The sequence below is a fragment of the Peromyscus eremicus genome, chromosome 6 (assembly GCF_949786415.1).
Source record: "Peromyscus eremicus chromosome 6, PerEre_H2_v1, whole genome shotgun sequence".
Classification (NCBI taxonomy): domain Eukaryota; kingdom Metazoa; phylum Chordata; class Mammalia; order Rodentia; family Cricetidae; genus Peromyscus; species Peromyscus eremicus.
This window is the reverse complement of record NC_081421.1, coordinates 10984180-11009745: the sequence shown is the minus strand read 5'-3', so window position 1 is coordinate 11009745 and position 25566 is coordinate 10984180.

Below are 25566 nucleotides of genomic sequence, written 5' to 3'. Positions count from 1 at the left end.
TAGCTGAGTCACCTGATGTGCACTCTGCTACCAATGGTAACCACACATTTCTTTATCCTCAGCACCAACAAAAAGCAGTAAACAACGGGAGGTGACTGTTTACTTTCATTTCTATGAAGAATGTTTTCAGCATCACATGTACAATACATTTGTGAGGAAGAGTGAAATTTAGGTCGTCCTGGGAGGAAGGAAACAGTGGAAGGGAAAGTATACTGTGCTTTATAATTATCAGATTTATTTTCCAAAACCTCTTCCAGTTAGATATGTTAGTTTGTAAATTTCCTTTACGATGAGGAAATTAAAAGTCGGAAATATTGAAAGGATTCACACATTGACGCGCTGTCATAGTAGAATGGTCCCTTAACTATTCCTACACTCAGATCCTAGGAACAGTGAGTGTTTAATATGAAGAAAAGGACTTTGCAGATATAATTGATGTCACAGACCTTAAGAGATGAAGGCTGTTCAGAATGATTCTGGTGGGTGTGATTCAATGCAGTAGCTCTTGAGGACAAAACCTGTCCTCTGACAGGAGACATGAGAGGTAAAACTTCATGAGAGAAGGGTCCAGAGCATTCGCCACATCATGGCACTCATGCTTCTGAATCAAGGACTCCTGGGGGCTAATGTACTGTACCATAATTGTTAGATTTCAGAAATTTACCTTTTTAAATTTAAAATTATTAAATGGAAAAGAGTGTACTACACACAGTACTTTCTAATCTATAGGGTCAACTACATCTTCAGATGAAGTAGATGTAAAGTTTTGCTAGAAAAATGATTGTTCTGCCCCCACATTGGCAATGAATTGTTACAAGCATTTCTTCTGGAATTTCCTAAATGTGGTTTCGCATTCTTTTCCTTGCACTCTGTCTCTATAATTTCAGTCTTGCATAACTCGTTTTAAAAAGGGTATTCTAATTCCTAATTCAAAGAGATGTTTTGAAAGTTAAAGCACAGATTTTGTAAAAAGAGAAAAGGAGGAAGGAAGAGAAGGAGGACAGAAATGACATGGTTAAGAGAGAGAACAAGAGGCCGAGGGGGAGGCTTCCAATCAGGGCAACAGGTTCAGTCATATGCTGGTAGGCTGTGTTCCTTGCTCAAACCTCACACCATAATAAAGGAGGAGTATATCAAGTTGGTTTCTGTAACATAAAAGCTGTCTGAAACTGTAAATATGAGAATTTTTGTAGACCCTTAACCTACATCTGCTCCTCTTCTTTACTCTCTGAGGAAGATATAGTAATGTAAACAAATAAAAAGAAAGCCTCCATTTTCACCTATTACATAATAATAAAGGGAAGATGCCCATGGAAGACACCTCTCTAAGCCTCTAGCTTTTCAGGCCTTTGCTATTCAAATATTTCTCTTGATTAAAAAAAGACTTGAACCATGTAGAATCATGAAATATTCATGGAGAGTTATATTTCAACTTACAGTCTTCCTGAAAATTAGTAAACATGCCCAGTTAGTGAATGCTATACCCACTAATCATGCTGCCTGCCACAGCTATTTTCAAATATTGCTATATATATTTTTTCTTATTCAAGTACTTTTTCAAACCTCCAAGTCTAGGTTTAATATGTGCTGCAGCTTTTTTAGGGTGGTAGTTTTAGAGACCACAACATTGCCATAATGTGATAGCTGATATTAAAATTGATCACATGAAGAGTGGGTTTATATTACTGCTAGATTTGGGGAATGGCACCCAAACTAGCTTCCTGGGCATTCTGAGTTTCCTCTGCATCTATAATTTAGACACCCCTCATCCCATAGACATGCTCATCCTGCAAAAAGCATGAATTATTATTTACTGGAAAAATGGACAGGAAATTTTGGAGCTGGTTTCAAGGTCCTTCAGATGCAGATACTTTATTGATATTCTGCAAAGATTGAGTGGGACAGAGAATAATAATACAAAGATCTATTTCTAGAGCACCAAGAGTTATATTTCCCTACCGTTGTAATACACCCATCCATCTCGTCTATCCTCAGAATGCCCAAAGCTAAAGGAAGTTAAAAAGTTAATCCCCTTGTACATATTTGGGATAGTTGGAGAAATAACATGTGCATATGTATGTGTTTGTTTGTGTGTATGTGTGTGCACACATTGTGCACTTTTGTATAACTTACATACATAAAAGCTATAAATGCTGATGTGTACACATACTATTATGGCTATTTTCATTATCAAACTGCCTGGATATGGAGTTTCTAGGAGACACACCTTTGGGTACATCTGTAAGGATGTTTCCTGACAGTTTTACCTTAGGAGAAAAGGCACGTGGGTAGCACCATTGCACAAACTGGGTCCTGGACTGATGAAAGGTCCAATGGAACATCAGCACAGGTGTGAATAGCTCCATCTGGATGTTGCTACTAGTATGAACTATATCATGTCTTCCCTGTCATGGTGATCTGTGCCCTTTCAGACAATGAACCAAAAATAAACCTTTCCTTCCTTAAGTTCCTTTGGTCAGTTATATTGTCACAACAGCAAGAAAAAAGTAAGTAATCCATATACATTGTAGATGCACATGTTATCTCTTGCTAGCTCTCTCTCCTTCTATTCATATATTTATATATGAGAGAGAGGGAGTAAGCAAAGAAAAGATGTAGTCCAAGCAATTGGCTGTCATGCCTGTGGGAGCTTGAAATTGAGAAATACTTAGCACAGGTTGATTACTCCCAGGCAGGAGCTGATTCTAAAGCCATTAGTTAGAATTTCTTCCTTTTCATGGCAACCAGTTTTGTTTTTAAACTCCTTTTCAATTGATTAGATGAGGTAACCATACATCGACAGGATAATCTCCTCTACTAAAAGTCAGTTGATTATAGGCATCAATATTCAATACAACAATGCTGAGGTTAGTGCTGGTCTGAGTAACTGGTTTTGACGACCCACCCAAGTTCATATCCGAATGTCAGAATCACATCACTGTCTTTTGTTCATGAGGTTTTCAGGAGTTTTAATTCACTACACCTGAGTTCTCTATGTTGTAACAGTCTTTGTTGTAACTGGTGTGTACTATTTGAAACATTGGGACTAAGAGACACGGTTATGCCCTTAAGTTTCTGATAGGCATCTTGTGTTAGCCAGTGTCACGTTTCTATGACAAATATCTGAGAGAGAAGAAAATAAGTGTAAAGCAGAGAGAGAGAGAGAGAGAGAGAGAGAGAGAGAGAGAGAGAGAGAGACAGAGACAGAGAGACAGAGAGACAGAGAGAGAGAGACAGAGAGAGAGAGAGACAGAGAGAGAGAGAGAGAGAGAGAGAGAGACAGAGAGAGAGAGACAGAGAGAGAGAGACAGAGAGAGAGAGAACGTTACTTAGATATTTAGCTTCTGGTTTTAGTTCATAGTTGTCTCATTTACTTTTCGTCTGAGGTGAAGCAGAATATTCTGATAGTGGGAACATACCAATGAGGAAGCTGCATGTGCCATAGGAGCCAGGAATCAAGGAGAAAAAAAGGTCCTTGAAACAAGACCGACACTCAAGGACACACATTCAGTGAACTACTTCCTCCAAGTACATACCACTTCTGACAGACTCCATCAACTCCCAATAACATCAAGAAACTTTGAATCCATCAGCATATTAACTCATTTGTAAAGACAGAGTGCTCAGTATCCAGTCACTGTCCCAAAGCCCCACTTCTGAACACTGTTTACTTCAGGCACCAATCCCTGAATATGTGAGTCTTTGGGGAACCCTTGACATTTAAAGTATAAAACTTTATCCATAGGTTCATGGATATCATCCAAAATAAAATTCTCATATCTGCCAAACAAGGAATAAAAGATTTAATTCCATTAAGAAGTGAAAGCTCTTTATTTTTTTAAAATTATGTATTCACAAATGCAATTCAGCATTCAGAGAAAATGATGACAAGTGTGCCCATGTCTTTATTTCTTCAGTACAATCATAATGGCTGAAAAGTAGGAAACTTCTTCTTATATTAACTCATGCTACTTTCTTGTATAAAAAATGTCATAGTTTTAAAAGCTGCTTTTAATCCACTGACAGCATAGTATTTAAAATAGAAAAATCAGAATTTTATCATCAATCAAATCTTTAAACCTAAGCCCTTACTATAAGAAATGAAAAGCACTTTTTCTAACGTGGATTATTTTATATTACTTCTAAGATTTAAATACTTAAAATATAAGAGAGGGTAGTTAATTAACTCAAGTTTCATTTTTACTCAATATAATGATTACTGTATTTTTTCCAGAAAACTGTTTTTGAATCTCAAATTCATATACTATATTATACCTATATGTTAGCTTCCCTTTTTATATACTGCTAATTTTAATAATTTAGATATAATTCCTCCCATACATTATAATATCACCATTTGAAATATTCAACTTGCCAAAGATTTATTAAGCTTTTCTTAAAACTTTTGTCTAAAGTTTGAATATTGTCAATAAAATTAGTCATACAATTTTCCTAATATGTCCATCTTATGGTTTAAATATGTAATATTCAGACCATGATGTACCTTGACTTAGAAGTTTACAAATTATAAATCATATTAAGGACAGCAATGAATAAAGATTTATTTTTCCTACATCTTATCTAAAACATACTCTAACAAAATTGGAGTGGATAAGTCCTTACACCTTGAATAATAAAGACTAATTAAAATTTAAATATCAAATCCCTTATGATGCAGGTTTTCACTGTAAAATGCTTTGATGCATTGTTCTCCCCACCCACAGATGAAGTTATGTTAAAAATGCTCACTCAATGTGTTTTTTTTTCTATTTTCTCCAACACAGTGATGAGTTCCTGTCATAACATGAAGAGAGTTCCCAATGGTGTTTAGCTCACTGAAATGACTGAAACCCACACTCTGCAAGATGATAGGTCCTCTGTGGGTGCTCTTTTGCCCTGTTTTGAGTTCTGAGACTCTGCTGTCAGAAAACAAATGACAGGAACATATACTTGGCTGTTGTGTGTCTTGTAAGTGACAGAAAATATTCAATGGCCTGCTTTTTTTTGTGATTGCTTGTCCTGTTGTAGAGAACAATACTTGGGGATAGACTTAGTGTCCTATAATTAGAATACATTTTAAACTTGTAGGATTATTAAGTAACTGTTAAGTCTCTATCAAGGAACAGATTTCTAGTTTGCATTCCACTCATAGATACAGTTCATTAAAGGAGGATGTGGTGGTCACAGGATGTTGACCCTAAGCCTGGAATATTTATGTACTTCCTTTCATGATTTGTTGTGTGTGGTTTTCCCTTTTTACTTCTAAACAACTGACCCCGTTTTGTAATGTAGATATTGATGCCCCATATACACTTACACACACACACACACACACACACACACACACACATACACACACATACAGCCCTACCACAACATATCAATCTAAAAATATGTCTTTTATTAGCTCTTGATTTGAGGGATTATCTCTTTGGTCTGGGGTCAGTTTTATTGTTTCTCTGCTCTCCATCATCTGAGATGTTAGCTGCAGTCCTGTTGATTTAAAATGGACTTAATTATTTGTCTGACAGTCTTTGCTGGCTTATGAACGAGATTGCTGGCCCTGTGCCTACAGCACAGACATGCTTTATTCAGAGGGAAAGTGTGTAAGGTGTTAGGGAGGTCAAGACAATGAAAATGACCAAGTACCAGTACCTTCAAACATCTGTCACCACAAAAACTGCCACTGCCTCATTGGTCAAAGACAAGACAGTCAAATCAGATAAATATTTATAGTAATTTTTCACAATCATGGATACTAAGAGAAGAAAATGATGTTAGCTCATTACTGCAACCATCAACTACAGGCAAAATAACCACGAATGGGCCAGAGAAAATAGAGTAACCCTTAGCTGAAGAGTAGCTGAGAAGGAACAACAGAAACCAGGCTTTCAGATTCTTGTAGTTAGGCACTTGCTTACCGAACTATGTGTAGGCAATCATGCTTCAGTTCTAGAGCCAAAAATGAGTCATCAGATGCCACATATTGAAAAGAAATTGACAAAGCACACATTAAGTATAGAAAGGATTTAAGGAGGCAAAGAGAGAGGGACACAAAGCACAGACTTAATCTTATTTAGTGCACTTACCTAAAACAGTGTCCCCTTACGTTGTTCAGACTCGGCAATGCTTGTTAGTGTGTGGATTATTGGACAGAAAACCTTCAGGATGGCAATTCTCTGAAGGATGTACATATAAGTCAAAGGATTAATAGGATGGGTACCTAAGGAATTCTTCGCAGATCTTAATTCTATTATCTCTCTTTCACCTACCCTAGTCTGGAACAGTTTTTCCTCATTACCTGTTTTTCAGGTCTATGCTTTACCTATTGTCAGGACTCAGGTGTTTATTCCTAAATCTCTAGGATACTGACAATCTTTCTTCAGTGAGATTATCGCTGTGACTATTCATACACAACTGAAAATAGTCACAGTACCGAGTGGGGTTCATGAATTTTAACACATTCCTCTCTTTCTTATTGTGTAGCATCCTGCCAGCTTTTCAAGATCTGCATCAACCATCCCCACACAATATAGAACCCTTTCTTTGCCAGTAGTCTCTTCCAGTTTTGAACATAATATTAGTTAACAGATATAACTTTTGTTTTTTGTAGATCTTTTAGTGTCTTCTTATATAAATATATATTCCCTGTAAACAAAGTTCATCATACAATATGAAACTTAACGTGAAATATCATGATTCATTCTCTTTGGTGCAAACAGTGTTCAGAAACAGCCCTTGTTGTATTCTTTGGTGCCTATATCAATATGGTCCACCTATTGTTTACATGGGACTGTGGTGTTTAATTCAAAATTTATATCTCCCTTTGAGGTTTAGAAGCTTATTCACAAACAGGATTATTTCTAAGCCAAGACTTCATCAAAGCTTTTAAAATCCATTTTAATACCATTAATGTAAAGTAGCTTCCACTGATACTGTAATAATGGTACCGATAAATCCATGGTGATGTACTCACTAACTCTCCTCGCTTGTTTTAAATGTACTCCTTCATCCAAAGGATAATCCATAGGGTCCTTTTTTAGCAAATCAACATCTGTGAATCTATAGACATTGGTGTGGCAAAGGCAATGTGAGCAACATATTGCTTAGTTTGTATAGGGAAAACCAATTGTTATAAAAATTCATGTGGGACTCTAAGTATGATTTGGGGCTGACTGAATACTGTGATAATTAAATTAGTCTTATGTGCATAGAAAATTTCTTCTTTGAAAATGAAGAAAAGTTTCTAGATCTTTCAAGAATTTCAGTCATCAAGGAAAGACATTGATTGTTTGGTGTCATTAATATAACAATCACTCTCTTAGGTCTACTTCAGTAAATTGTAGGAATTTCCTCTCAACATTTTACCAAGACAAATATGATGTTTGTACCTCATAAATCATCATTGCATTCAAGAGTCACAATGTTGTCCCAACAATGTACTAAGAAATGATCTTGGTGTCTATTACAAAATATTAAACCCTAGGTCATAGGCATGTCACACCACATTAATGATGACTTCTTTGCTAGCCTCACAGTTTGTTCCAATAAGATTTTCCTTGAACATGAGGTTCTATTCATCTGCATAATTATACCTGAGCTTTGTTGGTGTTTCATTCTCTTTGGATATTTGCAAGAACTATATCATTTCAAATAATGTATGTTGGGGAGAATATAAATACCTAGAGAGGTGAGATGGAGATGGACCAACCCACCAGTTAATGTTAAGAAAAGTTACAAATTTGACTATCTTAAGGCCATCTATCAAAGTATCCTGATATAAGATTTATGAGATTTAATGAGATGGTATTCATTCTTCACTAAGATATTTCTATTCTAATCATAGCCCTGGGCTTATTATTCAAACTATATTCAGACTATCTGAGAATAGGCATTCAATTTTTTTTTTACCATGCCTTAAAATGCAAATTGATAGATTGATGTCTCCATATTCTTTCTTTATTACTAGAAAATCAACAATGTCAGTTGGTGTTCTTGGATTATCATTAATCTCTTGAATTATCAGAGAAGCTGAAGATGCACTAAAAGTCAGCATCTCTTCCATCTCTGTACCACTTACTCCACCAGAGGTAATGACCTCACCACTCTGTTCCTGCCACAGATTGTATGTACTCCATTCACCAATTCAGAAGGCAGTGTTGGTATGTAGTCCATGGCTCTGCTTTGTCACATAAGAATGTGACCTTATCATCTTGATTGTAAGGAGTAATACAGATATTTTAGTTAAATTCCCTAGAATTTATATGAGTGATTGTCAAGAAGAGTATGTCCAGTGATTAATAATAACCTCTCTGTATTAAAACATTTTATATCCATAGATCCACCTACCTGTAAACAGAAGGTCTTTAGAAAAATATGTATCAATATTAAACATATGGGCTTCATTCTTTTCATCAACCACTATGCGATCTTGTCTAATACCTATTTATATTACATTAGATATTATAAGCAGTTTAGAAATCTGTTAATAGTTTAGAAAATGACATTTATGGGTTATATGCAAATGTTTACACCATTTTATATAAGGGATTGAGCAGTCATGGATTTTGTTTTCGTTAAGACTCCTCCAAATAATCCCCCATGGACACTGAGGATTTAAGAGTAAGAAAGTACTCACATTCAAGAGACACCTTTTGGTAATGGTTTGAGCAGAACAGGGTTGGGGGAGTGATTGTCCAACATTGGCATGATCTCTGGCAAAATCTGGCAGAGACTTGCTTCAGCCTAAATCTCAACAAACTGCATATTCAGGTAAGATTTCAATTCAATTGTCAAGGATGGCAAACTGTTTTGTTCCAAAATGCACTGGATTGCCTGCCAAGGAGAGAGGCTTTTAGATATTCCTGGCTCTTTAGTTTGCAGCAAAAGCTATTTGGATACCATAAAAGAATTCTTCTAGAAAGAACACATAGTGGATATTGAATGTAAAATCAACCAAAACCTGAGTCAAGAAGTTCTTTAGAGGGATGCTTTGCCAGAGATTCACAGTGTATGAAAGTGGATTCTCTTCCCCTGTTCTATTGTAGAATACAAAATCATCTGTACCTTATTTGATGATACACAATTATCTCGCCCATAGAAATTTACTGTAATTATTGAAAATTTGATCTAGTGCCACAATTTCCTATTTATAAAACAATTTCATAATTTACTTGAAATGCTGATAAATATTGAATACTATAAAATTTTGCAATAATACAAATTTATACTTCAGTGCAGCTGAGTTTCTGTTGGTCAAAGTAACTATCTATAATTTTATAAAATTCTTTCTATACTGTAAATTATGCTTCTAGAAAATAGCTTACCTGACAATCTTAGTAACTCACTCTTTATACTTTTATTGAGGTCAATGGATGATTTGTTCTGTCTTTCAGTGGTACTAGCCAGTGGATTTTAAAGTATTTATACAAAATATTTCTAATTTATTTTATTAATAAAATCTGAGTTTAATGAAACTTTTATATATGTTATGTAATGATTAAAATGTTTTTGTTGAAGAATTTGAGAAATCAATAACAATGTGAATATTTTATTTCTTATATTCAAATTTCAAATATCTAATTTCATAATACAGCTATAGAAATAATATTGTTTAATAACTTTGTCAATGCAAGGTGTATGTTTACTAGTGCAGGGCACAAACACTGATAACACAAGACTTAGCATGACTTACTAGTTTTAAAAAGAGCACAAGACAAATATAATGACTGTTAGATTTAGGCAGCACACTCTTTATACCCTGTGACTACAGCTGAGTGTTTGCCAAATGAAACAGTAAAACAGATGTACAGATTTTTTCTAATAGTTTTTCAAGGTTTCTACACAATAAGCATGTGAGATAACAGAGGCACATGATAAAAACTTATGAACCTTCATGTAATGGTTCAAAGGCCTAAGTGAAGTATTCCCTAGGTCAAACTGTAGAAACCTATAAAGAGCCACAGTCCCATGATAAACACCATAGATAATGTGGGATCACATTGGTAAAGTTTTGTATTTCAGTGTCTTGATGCTGATGAGAAGCAGACAAGAAATTTTGAAATTACATATTTGGATTCTTTCTCATTATTTCTTCCCAAGACAGGCAACAGAAAACACAATGATCAGAGAAAATTGTTCTCATGTCTTAGCATTATTGACGCTTTGAAAATAAAGTAACAGCACATTACCTAGTTTCCAGTTGCCTATGACCTTTCTCTGGACAAGTTTTTCTGTCTTCTTATGTATTCCCTCCCTACTCTTATCATTGTATGAGAGATTAAAAACTAAAACACATGTATTAGCTGTGGTAGTTACTTTCCTGGTGCTCTGATAAAATAGAGAACACAATAAATTTAAAGGAGAAGCATTTACTTGTCTTGGGTTTCAGATGATTTCAGTCCACTATGGTAGAGGAGACATAGTGATAAGAGAGAGAGAAGCTGCTATTCCTGGCATTATGGCCACAAGGAAGCAGAGAGCACGGGCCAGAAACAACAGGATAATCTATTGCACAGGTGGGAAAGAAAAAGATTTGTCTAATGTCTATAAACCACATCAATTACCACCATGCACTCAAAGGTGTAATAAAGGAACTTGTATCTTGGGGTAAACTACTTATGTCTACATAGAATGCCTATTCAGTAGGAGAAAATTTATGTCTAAAACCATAAATACAGCCTACTACAAGTGGCCGGGGAGGCCATGAAACTTGGAGGACTTGCTTTTGCCACTTTCCCAAACCAATATGATACTTAGCTAAACTCTTAATATTTATTCTTTTATCTATATACATCTATTCTTAAATGTAGACATATTTGGGGGCACATCCTTCCCCTCCTCAGGTCCTTCCAGATCTTTTCCCATGCCCTACCCATCCAAGCTTAAATTCTTTCTCAGAGAACAAACAAAAACCTAATACAACAAAATCTCCCCAAATCAAGAAAACAAAATCAAACACCACCTGAAAACAAACAAATTGTAACAAAATAAAAGCACATACACACACACACAAAAAAAAAAAAAAACCCTGTGGAGTCCACTATACATTAGTTAACTATGCCTGAACATGAGGCCTATCCTGGAGTGGTTGATATACCCAGCGCCACTCCATTGGAGAAAACTGAGTTTCCGTCTCTCAGTAGAGACAAATGACAGTTCAGTTATTAACCTTTGCCCTGATAGCTAGGTTTGCATTCATCCCTTCATTCATTTCTTAATATAACAAAATAAAATATAAGATAAAACAAAACCTATATCATTGAAGTCAGTCAAGACAAATCAACAGAAGGAAAACATCCCAAGAGAAGACTCAAGAATGAAAAACCTACTCATTAGCACACTCAGGAATCCCCCTGAAAAAAAAAAAAAACAGTAAACTGGAAGATATAAGCCCAGAGAACCTGGTACAGATTCATATAGGCACTGTGCATGCTGCCTCAGTCTCTGTGAGTTCCTACGAGCTTTGCTGATGTTGATTTAGAGACTCTTGTTTTCTTGGACATTCCATCTCCTCTGACTTTTATACTCTTTCTGCTTTCCTCCGCATTCCCTGAGCTCTAATGGGAGGTGTTTAATGTAGACACCCCATTTAGGGCTGAATAGTCCAAGGTCTTTCGCTCTCTATGTAATGTCTGGCTGTGGTAGTTGTCATGGAATGTCTTATTTTCTCCATCTATGGTAAATGAAAGTTTTGTTGAGTAGAGTAGTCTGAACTGGCATTTGTGGTCTCTTAGAGTATGTATAACAACTATTCAGGCTCTTCTGCCTTTTAGAGTCTCCACTGAGAAGTCAGGTGTAATTTTCGTAGGTCTATGTTTAGTTTATACATTGCTTGGTCTTTTTCCATTTCAGTTTTTAATATTCTTTCCTTGTTTTGTATATTTAGTGTTTTGATTTTTATATGTCAGGGGGACTCTATCCCCTAAACCAGTCTGTGTGGTGTTCTGCACACTTCTTCTATTTAAATGAGTATATCCTTATATAAACTAGAGGAACTTTTTCCTATAATTTTGTTGAAAACTACTTTCTATGACATCCACCTATGTTTCTTCTCCTTTAACTGTTCCTATTATTCATAGATTTGGCCTTTTCATAGTGTGTTGTATTTTCTGGATGTTTTGTGTCAGGAGTTTTTTAGATATAATATTTTCTTCGACTAAAGTATCCATTTCTTATATTATGTCTTCAATGCCTGCCTGAAATTCTGTCTCCCATCTCTTGTATCTTTTGGTGACCTCTTTGGTTTTTATTTGAGTTCATAAATTTTTTTTTATTTTCAGATCTCCTTCAGTTTGGATTTCCCTTATTGGCTCTATTTCCACTTTCAAGTCTTTGAATTGTTAATTTCCTTCCAATGTGGAATGTGGTGTGTGTGTGTGTGTGTGTGTGTGTGTGTGTGTGTGTGTGTATTTATTCATATCCTCTTGAAGGATATCTACCAAATTCATAAAGTTTATTCTAAGGTCTTTTTTTTTTTGTACTTCAGCTATGTTGGAATATTCAGGGCTTGCTGTGGTAGGGTTGCTGGGCTCTAGTGGAGACATATTGTAACTGGCTATTATTGATTGTGTTTTTACCTTAACATCTAGGCATTGGGGATTGGGAAGATTGTAATACTAGATGTTCACATCTGATCTTATCTTTGTTGGTACAGTACTTTGTTCCTTTATTTCTATTTTGTCTCTGTTTCTGAAGAGAGTGAGGTGACTCTGTATAGCCTGTAGGAAAATCTTATGGGTCCTCATAGGTGTGGGAACTGGGGGTTTCAGGTAAAACACATTTGGGGGTATTAAGAGCTCAGACTTAGGAATGGTGAAGGGCTGTGTTGGTGTAGGGGCTTCACAAGAAAGAGGAAAGCAGTGTGTCTCAGCAAGATCTGTTTTGTTAATTCTCTGGGAATGGGGGCAGAGAGTAAGGAGATGTTGCTTTACAAGGTATGCTAAAGGGCTTGGGATACCACTGAGGGATTGGACTTGGAGGAATGGAGGGATATGTGAAGATCTGAAGTTTGCCTACTTGCTTCTCTCATTAGAGTGGCCGGTATGTTCCCAAGGAGTGATTGCTGGAGACTGAGCCTTGCACAAAGCGCTGAATGGGGGGCGGGGAGAAGTAAGGCTGCAGCAAGAGTTTTGCTACAGAGCTGAGATGAGATTGGGGGATTGACCATGGAGGAGCAGAAGGAGAGCGAAGGTTTATAATTAGCCTACCTGCTTGCCTGCCCAGTCTATCCTATCGGTTTCTGGGGAGTGCCCAAAGGTGTTGTGTTGGGTTAGGGAGTTTAGGAAGGGAAGGTCTGTGGGATGGACTAGAGATGAGTTGGAGGGGATATGCTGCAGATGTTCCACTGAAGAGCTGGGGGGTGAGACTCAGAGATTAGGCTTCTAGGAATGAAGGGAGAAGAGAAAATCTGTAGAGAACATACTTGCTTCCCTGGCAGGAGATACCTGTGAGTTCCTAGGGAGTGTTTGCAGGAATTGGGGCTGCTATAAAGCAAATGAGTGGAAGGAAGGAAGTTAGGAGGGGAAAATCTATGTGACCCACTAGCGATGAGGTGAGGGAGGTTGCCAAAGGTGTTCTGGGGCAGAGGTAGGGATGAGCCCGCAGAATTGGTCTTGGAAGAATGAATGAAGAGGTTAAGATCTGGAGTTAGCCTACCTACTTTCCTGGGCAAAGTCAGTATTTATCTTTATATCCACAGACAAGCCCAGGTTTACACCTCCCTCATCAATGAACCTTCTTTTTTTCTGCAAATGTAGACTATTATAAAAAAAAAAAAGAAAGGCAAAACTAGGAAAATTGCAAAGATAAACTTACAATTGGCTGTCCAACCCCAGTTGACTACGTCTACATTCCAATCTCTACACATAGTTCTTGGGGAACATCATGGAAGAGGGGCTGGAAATATTATAAGAGCCAGAGGACAAGAGCATCTCTGTCACACAAATATTGAAAGGTCTTATAAAAAAAGCCCAGAGCCAGATATTGCGGTGAAAGCTGAAAGATCAGAGAAACAGAACAACCAGCCACTAGCTTACCTCTATGAAATCCTCAGCCTCAGAAGAGAGGGTTCCTGTTTCCTCATGCCTTATATACCTTTCTGTGTCCTTCCACATTACTGCCTGGGATTAAAGGTGTATGTCGCCTTCTATTTCTCTCATGTAGCCCAGTGTGGCCTTGAACTCACAGAGATACAGATGGGTCTCTGCCTCCCAAGTGATAGGATTAAAAGTGTGTGCCACCACTGCCTGACCTCTATGTCTATTTTAGTGGCTGGCTCTGTCCTCTGATCCCCAGGTAAGCTTTAGTGGGGTGCACAATATATCATCACACATCTATTGCAAGATTGTATCTTCTATATATGATAGGGAAACTGCACCCATGAACTTCCAACAATATGGTAGCCTAAATAAGACATACATACCAACATATCATGCCTAAACAAGGCATGCCAACACTCATGGGAAATTGTACAGTGCCCCATTCTTCAGTGAAGAACTACACTCAGTGACTCCTGAGAGGGAAAATCAGTGTTCCCCAAGGATGAGCTTCCCAATTGATTATTCAATATCAAGTGGTCATCGCTAAAAACATACACATGTAAGTGATAATAAATGGACTCATCAGGCTTCATTTATATGTTTATTTGTTCATATATTTATATAATTTATATAACAAAAATAATTTTGAAAAAAGGCTATGCATATGAGAGACAATGGGTGTTGCAGGGCACAAGAGGGGTTGGAGGGAAGAGAACAAAAGAAAAATTATGTGAATGCAGTATACATATATGAAATTAAGATAAAAGAAGGGATAACAACCTATCAGATTTTCTTCGCATACTGTAGCTCTTACAGTGTTAAATTTCCTGTTCTGCCTAAATAAGTTTGAGAATTTAAAGTGCCACCTTCAATGTGAGTTTAGATATGCTCTTTTCCCTGTATGGGGTTTTAGGAAAATTCTACCTTATTCTTATCAAAATAATTTAAATTACTTTTTGGAAGTGGGTTCAAGCAGATGGTGGGCAGATAGGAATGTGAGCTATTATCTCTATGGCATTCAGATGAGGAGGATTTCAGGTATAAGTCTGTGACTCATCTTATTCAATGGAAAGATGATTAAACCTGAATATTACAGTCTTTCCCATCTTATTGAGCACAATTATGGGCTCCAGCCTCAGAAAAGAGAGAAAGCCTAATTTCCTGGGTTTGTGCCTCTTTGTGCTGGGCCATTCTGACATTCTCCAGCAGCCTTTGCTGGGGCTCCCTGGATCTGTAACTACAATAAACTTTGTCATTCCTGTAAATATACTACGTACCTTTCTCTTGCTCTCCCTCCTCTTATAAAATAGCACATTTTCTTATTTATTGTTGGAAAGTTTAGTACAGAATCTAATGTTAAACTGTCCTTTAACTTTTTTTCCACAAATATACTGTGGATGGTCTTTCTCTTCTTCATTACTACTTTCAGCTGAATTGAGATCTACAAAATAAATTGCACATAACTTTGCATTGACTCTAAGACAGATTGCTTCCTGTTTGGTAATTCTGCTTTGATGCTCTTTCCAACAGGGAAGGTAGCCCACAAAATTCACTTCTGACAAGCTTTCTGAACAGCTTTGCAGCTACTCGAGTGGGATCAAAACAAAGAAAGTATTCCAAATACTACTTTCCCCCTTAAATGAATTTGATTACTGAAAATAGAGCTGACAGGAAGGCTTGTCATCAATTACCTGCAGCAAATCAATTACAATTAGAAATCTTACCTTTACTGAAAGTTCTAACTGCGTTTGAAATAGCTGTTCATATATACATCAATATTTGTAGGCAATGTCTCCTTAGCTTCAAACGTGTTTTACTGTCAAAAAAAAAATTCTATGAACAATATAAATGTGTCAATTAAGTCATTGACATGATTCTACATAATTAAAAAAATCAGTTATTGGAATTGTTCAAGCAATACCTATGTACCCTTTTAATGTTGGGAACACTTTTTTGACAACAGGGGAGCTAAGAGACTGAATGCTTTAAAACTTTAAAATTTATTTGCCTGTATTTGTGTGCTTGAAACATATCTACTGTTTGAAGATCATTCTATATATATAATTTGTGATTCCAAATATGTAACTGACTGTATTTGAAGTTATTCTATTGTTTCTGTAAAGAAGCCTTTATCCATGATACAAAGTAAATTACTGATTGACTTGAATGAACATTATGTTGTGTATCCAAGAGTTTCAGAGAGAGCTTACTAATTGTGTCCATTCAAAAGAGTTTTTCATGTGTATCTAATGATTGGCCTTTTGTAAATTCCCATTTCATAGAACAAGGAAATTTTACTTATTTCAAGATGTCAAAGTGTTCAGAAAATATTGAGCATAAAATAGATACAAAAATTTAATAATCTCCCTTATAACAATGAGAATATATTTATTTGAGTTATTGGAATGGTCTACTAACCCTAGTGTGAAGTTCTTCTATGGTTCCTACCTATTCTTCTGTTTAGCCGTAAAATGTTATTAAGAATATTCCACATTCATAACATGTTAGATCATAAGTTTTAAAATTTACAGAAACTTATAGCTTAAAAGAAATGCAGTTAGCAAGAAAAAAGACATTTTGTAAAAATAAATTGATGCCATTAATAAAAAACACATTTAACATGTTAGCTCTTTAAAAGTTTTTAGACATTATTGCATCTGTAATGCTTTAAAAATGTAATAAATAGGAAGAGAATTAGGAATTTCCTAGGACTAGGGTCCTGCTTGTTAAACTGACAGCTTTCAAAACATTTCTAACCTACAAGGAACTGGCTCAGACTTCATTTATTTTCTTGCAATTTAAGCTTCATAGCACCCTTTTTCTGCCTGCCACTCTAGTACATATTAAAATGTAAAGATAAGAAGGAATTTTTCACTGAGACCTACATCTTTCCATAAAATAAGTTACAAAAAAAGTTTCATTTTAGAATAGACCCATGTTTTTCTAGAGAAAGAATTGCTGAGTCATTCTCATGCCATTTGTTAAATTGATAGATAGATTATATACACTTATTGGGTAGAGTTTATATATAATCCATTCATATGTGCTGTATATGATGATCAGATAAGAGCTATTAGGTGTTCATGTCCTTTCATGTCTTTATGCGTGAAGTTACAAACTTCTTCCTCCTAGCTTTTCATAATACAGGTAACAGATTACTATAAACTATAGTCTCTCCCCTGTGCTGTAGAATGCAGTCCCCCTAAGTGTATTTTGGTATTTGTTATTCAACCTTTCACCTGCTACTCCATTTTATTCTCTAGACTTTGGGTCTTTTTTTTGTTTTTGAGGTCAGAATTAGCGAAGACCTCTGACATTTGTCTTTCTATGTCTGGCATATTTCCCTTCATATATTATCCTCCAGTTCCTTCATGTCAGTTCATTCTTTTTTATGATTGAATAATACACTATTTCTCTCATCTTTAGAAGAAGTCTTGGCACTAAGATATGCAAAAATATGATTACACTGTGCTGTGGATGAAATGTAGCATAGTAGAATTTGAAACAAGTTCCAAAGATCATGGATCCAAATGGGGTTGAAACTAAGTTATTACAAACTCTTCTATGAATCTTCAAAGATATTTAACAAAGCAATTACAAGAAGATTAGAAATGACCCGTTTCTTGGCCAAGTCATCTCTGAAACGAGGGTGCATCCTAAATATATACATTTATGAACTGAGTATTTTTATATTTTTTTGATTTTTGTGCTTTCTAAAAATTTTGGAAAGGACAAGTGAAGCAAGAAATCCATGGGAGTCTTCTTAAGGAGTATTAGGGAATTTATTATGACATAAATTGAGGAAATACACTCACAGATACAGAACTAAGTAAACAGCTGAAGTGATCTGTGTTCTGACCTGGAGCAAATCCACCTGGCAGTCTGCTCATGCAGGAAACAGGAACCAGGGTAAGGGGCCTCATGACCCTTCTCCCTTTCCTTTTAAGAGGTCATTTATGATGACAAGAAACATTGCCTCCTTCTGGCCATATAGCCCAAGGCCACGGGCAGAGCAAATACCACTACATTTTCATTTTTTGTCTAAATAAGGAGGTTCTAAATCTAATGCAAACTATGTACAATAAGAATGATTATCAAGTATTGTCCAGGAGAAACAAAGTGTAATAACACAAACAAAAATGGAACTACAACTAACAAGAACAACATCAAACAAGAAGGACATGCTAAATGTTCAGAACATAAGTAAATGGCAAATTACCAAGATTACTCCAATAGCTATTATATTCTGAAGAATCTAACTCTTACCTAATATATTTTTAGCTAAGATACAAGAGGACTGTTACTGTATCTACCTAGTCTTCAACCTCATCAAGGACCTGAGGAGGAAAATAATGTTACCTGAGAAAACAGGAAGTACAAACAAGCAATTTCTGAAAAAATTGTGAGAATAGATAGAGACAGCTGGCAGCCTGGATAGTCACTTAAAGATTCTCAGCACTGTTGAGGCATCCATTTTGGCTACAGGCCTACAATATCTGACAGACCATTTTCAGAAGCAGGAATCTTGAAAGACCATCTTACACTGTCTTGGCAAGGTTCAGTAGTTGCTTTTCTTTGTGTCCTGCTCATCCAAAAGGGACAGTGTTCATACTGACAGCAGTCCAGACATGGGCAGTTCTTTGCCAAGCAGGCCATTTTGTGACAAGAAGAAGACAAACTTCCAACCAGAGTGTCTTAGAAGTCCAACATTCTCTCAGGAATAGATTGGTGATGCCAGGGGCAATTGTGTCTCATGTTAACAGAATTCTAAGTTATCAAAACATTTAAATGCCATATTCTCTAGGTCTATGAAGTGTTTGAAGATTAGCTGTCTATCTGACATAAATTTCTGTAAATCTGGAAAACATAACTAACATCACTATAGATATGACACTCATGGATGACTATTAATCTGTAAGTCTTATCTACCTAAATAACCTAAGGACTAAAGATTCATGTTAACAGGGTAAGCAATCTGTAAACAGATGTACAGTATAAGGACAATGACCTGAAAATTGTGACAATATACAAAGTATCTTAAATGGAGGTAAAAATGTATAGTGCAATATGATAACAATATCCTTAATATGTATCAAATGTAAAATAACCTAAATAGAGGTAGAACATACATACGGTATGATGAATATAATTTTACATTTGTATCATTATATAAAATATTTCAAATAGGAGTAGGTACATGTGTACAATATGACAATTATAGTTTTGAAAATGTATCAATATACAAATTATCTTAGTAGGAATATAAAAATAGTTTACATTTGTATCAGTATACAAGAATCCATATGTAGTGGGTAGCCATTCCAGCTTTGTTCTGGAAGTTCCAACCCCCATTGAGACTTCGGCAACTGTCACTCCTACAAGGCGGGGCCAAGGGAGGCACCTGGGGACCCGAGATCGGGATCGGCGAACGCTCTCTTGGTTCCAGGACGCTGGATGGTGGAGGTGGACAGAGGAGTGCTCCAGAGAACACCGCTGGACTGTGATACACCTTCCCCAGACCCCGCGACCTACCTATCCCTTAATTTGTAAGTTACGCCATTAAATAAATCTCCTTTTAACTACGTGGAGTGGCCTAAATAATTTCACCAATATCCATATCAGTGCCATTTATCAAAATATGATAGTTTGCTAAATTAGTTTACTAGTAGATACAATAATCTACCTTAATATCCTATCTGTTCCCCTTTTTTCTTTTCTAAAAGAATATCCTGACTCTAAATTTTATTTTTCCACCCCCAACCCTATAACAACTTATTCATAACTCTGAGAAAAAGGAAAACTTTAGGAGTGGGTTTCTTAAAATTACTTCTTGCTGTTTAGGGGGTGATGGTATCTCTGTGGGATCCTGTAAGAAACCTAGATGGTTATGTCTCATTAGGACTAACTGTAGCCTACAGCCAATCTCAGAAAATTATGGTGATATTTTATTTGTATTAAAATGTTATTTGTATGTTAATAAATAAAGTTGCCCGGGGGTCAGAGCTATTAGCAAGCCATAGGAAAGCAGGGCAGTGGTGGTGTATACTTGTAATCCCAGCACTTGGTATGCAGAGCTGGGTAAGTCTCTGTGTGTTCAGGGATACAGCCATTATTGGACACACATGCCTTTAATCTCAATACCAAGCAAGGAAAACCTGGAGGCCTATACAGACAGGCCGTGACGAGGCGGTCATGTGGTTGGGTTTACAACCAATGAGAAGGCAGAACAGGAACACTATATAAAGACATTAACACAGGGGTAGTGAGTTTGGAGAGGTAGGACCACTGCAGGAGGAAGGGTAAGGTTTTAGCTCTTAGCTCTGACCTCTTGGCTTTCTTCTTTGCATTGGTTCTGTGTCTCTTATTTAATAAGAAGGTTGGTTGCATCTACATTTGGCGCCCAACGTAGGGCAAGAGTTTCCACCTAAAAACTGAGAAAAAAGATTCTAAAACGGAGCTAAAAACAGCTTCCTAATTGTCTCTCTCAAATGAGCGGCAGCTGCTGGTTTCAGCTACTGGTGGGTTCCTGGCGTGCGTGCTCAACCTGCAGTATGGCGGGAATCAGGCCTCTGCAAGTGGCACATTAAGCTGCGTGGTGGATTTAGCCTTTGCAGGTACAAAACAAAAAAAGAGGTTTTTGGGCTACACGCTGCTTGGATAAAAGCATAGACCCACGATAGCTCCCAGAGCTGGCGGTAAACGTAGCCATGTTGGGAAGCTGAGGTGGGCAGAGCCAGCAGCCACAGCTGCTGCAGTTTAAGGCAAGAGATTCACAATAAGACAGATTCAGATGTAATAGTTTACAATGTGTGTAAAAGATACGTAGGCTTGAAAGAGACAAAAAAGGTGATATATAGAGTTATAGAAACAAATACATAGTTTTAAAAAATAAAGTCATTAAAGAGACAGTAAAGGTAGTATAAAAAATAAGCCACGTGAAGATGAATATTACACAGAGAATCTGGATTGTGTTGTCTTTGGGATTCTTAACTGCAGAAAAACATTTGATTGTAAAAGCTGTTGAGTTATGCCAAAATGTATATTTTAAAGGTACCTTGACTTCAAAATTTGGATATAAGGATATGTTGCTTTGGAAAAGAGTTTCTGCTTTTGTTCCCACAGAAAGCCAAAGGCTATGGATTTGTTCCAGATTAAGATACATCAGGTTTGACCAGCCAAGACCCCCTGAAAGATCTCCGATGACACCATGGCCCAGATGATCCAACATCCAGAATGGTTTGAAGGCATCTGGCTGAGACAATACAGCCTCATGGACTATTCCATAATTCTAAAATTTTCTTTGTTTCCCCATAAGATACAGTGCCCCCTTCCAGCAGGAAGTAGTAAGAGAAGCTACGCCCAAATTCCCAAATTATATGTAATTTTACTTTGTTAAGGTTAAAACCTTCCTTTTTGAAAAAAAAAAAAAGGGGGGGGGAAGTGCTGTGGGATGTATGGCAAATGTGTTGCTAATTAATCAATAAAACACTGATTGGCCATTGGCTAGGCAGGAAGTGTAGGCGGGGCAAGGAGAAGAATAAAGCTGGGAAGTGGAAGGCTGAGTCAGAGAGACACTGCCAGCTGCCACGATGAGAAACAGCTTGTGAAGATGCCGGTAAGCCACGAGCCATGTGGCAAGGTATAGATTAATGGAAATGGATTAATTTAAGCTATAAGAACAGTTAGCAAGAAGCCTGCCACGGCCATACAGTTTGTAACCAAAATAAGTCTCTGTGTTTACTTGGTCGGGTCTGAGGCTGTGGGACTGGCAGGTGATAGAGATTTGTCCTGACTGTGGGCCAGGCAGGAAAACTCAAGCTACAGAAAATAGGTAAAGTTATTTGAGATTCTAGCTAGAAGTGTAATATGATGGACCTTGGAAATGTTCTGAAGAATTTGCAGTCCAAAGCTGAGCAGTGAGTGGTGGTTTTTGTTTTTGTTTTTGTTTTTGGTTTTGTTTTTTTTTTCAATGGCGTCATTATGGACCAGGTAGTGTTGTTATGGGGGCCCATCTTCCTTCTGAAGACTTCAGAGATTGCTATTGGAAAGACTTATTTTTCATTGTGGAAAACTTGAACATGTTAATATCAAAATGGAAAATTTGAATCTTAAGATGACATGACATATGAGAAATGATACCGAGAAATCAAGACTAAGCATGGAGAGAAATAGAATCTTGACAATAATGGTCCCTAAATTATTGGTTTTCTTCTGTCCCACACCTATTGGCTCTTCTGATGTGAGACAGAATCTCCTACTTTTTTATTTTAGCAATATGCTTGGGTTTAGAGAAGAGAGCCACATTCCAATTCCGAAGTCAGCTTGATTTATAGTTGAATCAGGACCACAACTTTACTAGAGTTACAGAGATATAGATGTTAGGCAGTGAGATATTACCATATGGAGTATATTGGTACCAATATGTTGTTCCATTCTGCTGTGGATGTCTGGGTGTCTAAGGCCTTTTGATTTCTTGAAGATGGATATTCCTATTACCCTGTAAAGACAAATAACAGAACCCTGTCCTGACCGTTGTTTGTTGAGTTTTCCTTACAACTTGTAGAATTGTCACATTGGTAGGTGAGCTATCACTTCTCATCATCAAGGGATTTCTCTTGTTCAAATCAAATTTTAACTAATCTTGTTGGTATCCATAATTTTTCTTTTCCTGCAAAAACAAAAGCAAAACCTCTTCCCCAAGGTAGGAGGTATCCTGGTTTCCATTCCGAGGTTAACACATCTTTGAAGTAAACAGGCTGGTTTAGCTAAGAAGTTTTTTCTTTTGTCCAATGTCTCTCCGCAGCTGTTGTCCTTTTCCCATCAGCACTGAGAAAATTCAAGTTTAATAACGCATTATGTAACCTATTTATAGGAACCATTGTTACTTCTCTCTGTTTTTTAGCATATCCTTTAAAGTTCGATTAGATCTTTCTATGACTGCTTGGCCTGTGGGATTGTGTGATATACCTATAATATGCTTTATACTCTAATAAGCAAAAAACTGTTTCATTTTATTTGAGACATATGCTGGAACATTGTCAGTCTTAATTTGTACAGGCATTCCCATGATGACCATAACTTCTAATAGGCATGTAATTACGGAATCAGTCTTTTCAGAATTCATAGGATTCACCCTTCTGAATAAGTGTCAACGAATGGTACACATATTTTAATCTTCCAAATTCTGGAAAATGAAACACATCCATCTGCCAAATTTCATTTCTTTGAATACCTTTAGGATTACTTCCTGCAGTTAATGGAGTTTGGTTATAGAAGAAAAAAGGAGGACTTTTTTTTAACCATTTCCTTAGCTTGTTGTCAAGTGATAGAAAAGTCCCTTTTCAAACCTTTGCTATTTACATGATATTTCTTATGAAATTCTGAGGCTTCCAGACATTACTTATTAACAACTGATCAATCTCATCATTACCTTGTGCTAGAGGACCTGGCAGAGCTGTATGTCATGTGATATGTGTTATATATATAGGATGTTTTCTATTTCTGATGATTTTCTGTAAGTGTATAAATAGTGAAATTAATTCTGTATTATCAAGAATAAATTCAGCAGTTTCAATATGTAAAACAACTCTCTCTACATATTGAGTCAGTAACTATATTAAGAGGTTCTGTGAAGTCCATAAGTACCATTAAGAATGGCATTCAGTTCTGACTATTGTATAGAATTTTAAGAGTTTGAACCACTTCACTCAAATCTCCTGATTTATATCCTGCCTCTCCTGACTTATTTTCATCAGTATAGAATGTGGGGACTTTATAGATTGCTTTCTGATGTACAATGTGAGGAAGGACCCATTCAGTTCTTTTTATGAATTCTATTCTCTTGCTTTTGGGATAACAGTTGCTAATCGCTCCAAAAAACTTACTATAGGCTCTCTGCCAGTCAGTATTCCTTATCTTTCCATAAAGAGAAAAAATCTTCATTAGTTAAAGGTACTACAATTTCTGCTGGATCTGCTCCTGTCAATTGACAAAGTCTTAATTTTCCTTTCATAATCAAATCAGAGATCTTTTCCACATATGTCTTTAACTTCTTACTTGGTTTATGTTGTAGAACCCCTTGTTGAGTATCATATCTGTAGGTCAAATATTGTTGCATTTTGGTGAAACTCCAATACATTGTAAGATTTTAGCATTATATAAAATATATATATTTTATATAAATAAATATATATATATTTATATAAATAAATATATATTTATATAAATATAAATAAAATATATATATTTTAGCATTATATAAAATATATAAAAACATTTCTAAGTCAAAAAAGTTTGAATCATTATATAGAGTAAAAACACAGATCAGCGCCTATGCCTAAAAATTCCCGTTTTGGAAGATGACAGTTGTTAATCATAGGGCCTTAGTTCAGGTGAGGGGGAGTTGACACTCTGATCATGAGAGTGATGGAAATGGAGCAGTCCTTTCCCCTCTTCCCTTCTGTGAGAGTAGGACAGAGCTATGCTTTCTCACATAAATAAATTCTTCTTGAGAGAAGAAAACAAGAAATTCTGGTTTCTTACCTCTTTGGAATACACCAAAATGTTTCTAGAGTTGGCATCTGTGCGTCTGTGCAAAACACCAGCCTGCGGATCTGGGAATCCTCAAAACTGGAAAGTAAGGAAATAAGTCTGGCTCACATTCTTCTTCATTTTCTTTTCCTATATTCCCGCCCACAAAGCTTCCTCAAACGTGAAGCTGCAAGGAAAACAAACCCATAGAAGAGAGGTCCTGACATTTTTATCAGCTGGAAAGCCAAAGAGTCATCTTATTTGTATCTCTCTCTTCAGTCTAGTTCTAATGTGAACCTCACTAGAGGCTCCAGTGTTTGCTGCTGGCACAGTAGCTCCTTCACAAAGGGGAGAAGATGGGGGAGCAAAGGCTATTCCTTTGGTAATTTACTTCTGGGTTCTGTGGCCTGACTGAGGTAACTGAGAAAGCCTTTCTAATTTTTCACAGTGGAAATATTTACTTGATTAATTTACATTTGCTATAACTGAAACATTTTCTTCCTATTTTCGATTTTGTCAAAGGTGTTCTTATTTAAAATCTGTGCAATTATGTAAGAACCCATCTCAAGTGCTATATGACCTGTACTTTGCTTTGTTTCTGTGGGAGATTGAGGCTTCAGCCTTGTCTGTGCTAGGAAAATACTCTACCATTGAGCTATATTCTCAGGCTTGACCTACTTCTGTGAAAGAGCTGGAAGATGACTCAGAATTTAAGAATGCTGTGTTTAAATTTTAAGAAATTACAGAAAAAGCAGAAAATACTCATGGCTGAAATTCCAGAGCTGGCTGGTGCAGAGGGTGGAGATTGGTAGTCTTGCTGGCTGCCAGCCTAACTTCAGGTTCAGTGAGAGACCCTGTTTTAAGTAAAGAAGGTGGAGAGAGAGATAGAGTGGAGTATCCAAAATGATCCTGTGTTTCAGCCATAGACACAAGCACAAACCACACACACATACACACACACACACACACACACACACACACACACACACACACACAC